Source organism: Solanum pennellii, chromosome 12 (genome assembly GCF_001406875.1).
Source record: "Solanum pennellii chromosome 12, SPENNV200".
Taxonomy (NCBI): domain Eukaryota; kingdom Viridiplantae; phylum Streptophyta; class Magnoliopsida; order Solanales; family Solanaceae; genus Solanum; species Solanum pennellii.
In genome coordinates, this window is record NC_028648.1 from 58,489,460 (window position 1) to 58,490,983 (window position 1,524).

Genomic DNA, 1,524 nt, shown 5'->3' on the forward strand with positions numbered 1-1,524 from the left:
TTTAAAAGAAGAACGTATACAATGATGTATACAATATGGTGGCTACATAGAGTAAACAATGTATATACAATCCTAGTATACATTATGAAATTGGACGGGGAATAATAATAATTTGTAAGCAACTATGTTGAAAGAAGTTTAAGCGGGTATATGTTCTAAAATTTAATAGAGGAAGAAGAACATTTTGTGATTTAATGATTAAAAAGAATTTTGAGTGAGTAAACATTCTACAATTTGTTAGATAAGAAGAATATTTTAAAAGAAATTCTACACTTTGCAAATGAATTAGTATTTATAATACAATTAATTTTTAGTTATGTAATTGAATATATTAGTATAGTGTTTAGCCAATAATATCTAAAATGAGTTATATAGAAATTATGAATAAAAATATGAAGTTAGAGACAGACTTTTATTGAATCGGAAGATATTTAAAATCGTAAATCATATATTAGACAATGAACTTTTTTTATTTGTATTAGGATAGATTATCTATTCAAAGAAAAAAATAGAAATTTAATAAGTGTTTTAATTATTAGTTTATAATAAAAGTTGTCACATCATTTAAATCTCACGAAGAAATACAAAAATTCGGTGAATATGAGCACTAACACCAATTAGGTAAGGTAAATTAACTTTTGGTAGAATAAAGAAGAAGACTTTTGATAATTAATTAACTTAAATTAATTTAAATGACTATTGATAAAGAAATGAATCTTTATCCTAGTTTAAATTACAATCTATTTCTTAAAAGGTTATAATTATAAAAATTCTTCAAAACGGGTATAAGAATATAAATGTTAATACAATAATTTAATGCGCGAGATATATTTATCGTTAAGTAATATACATTACATTTTATACATAATACATTAATCTGATATATATTTTATGTATGATACACTAATTTGATGTGTGAGATACTCATATGATGCGCTAGGTACATTTTATACATGATACACTAATGTGATGCGCAAGAAATTTTAATTTGATGTGCGAGATACATTAATGTGATGCGCGAAAATGAGGAATTTTGAAAATTTGTAAAACTTATTAGAGATAATGGTGATAAGTAAACTAAAAGGTAGGATTTTTGTGATTAATCCTATTTTAATTTATATGGTAATTGGTTGCAACTAATGCTGGCAATTTTAGCCTATTTTTCACTGACCCGCCCAAATAGCCTTCAAATATGGGTTGAAAGAGTAATTTTAAATATGGGTAATATTTGCGATTATACCCATATTTTACCCATTAAAATATGGGTATATTATGGGTAAACTACGCGTCAAATATGGTATTGCAAGTTTTCTCGATATTTTCAAAAACCTTCTGTTACCAAGTTTTAGAAGCGATTTTTCGAAACTTTCATATATGAGTCCCTATTAATATTTCACTATCGACCTCCACCCCACGCTTCCAAAAAAAAAATTAAAGTTAATTCTTTTAAAAAATATTTTAAACTTCAAAATTTCATTTTTTCACCCCTACCCTCGACCTCGTCCACCAACCTACCCCCACACC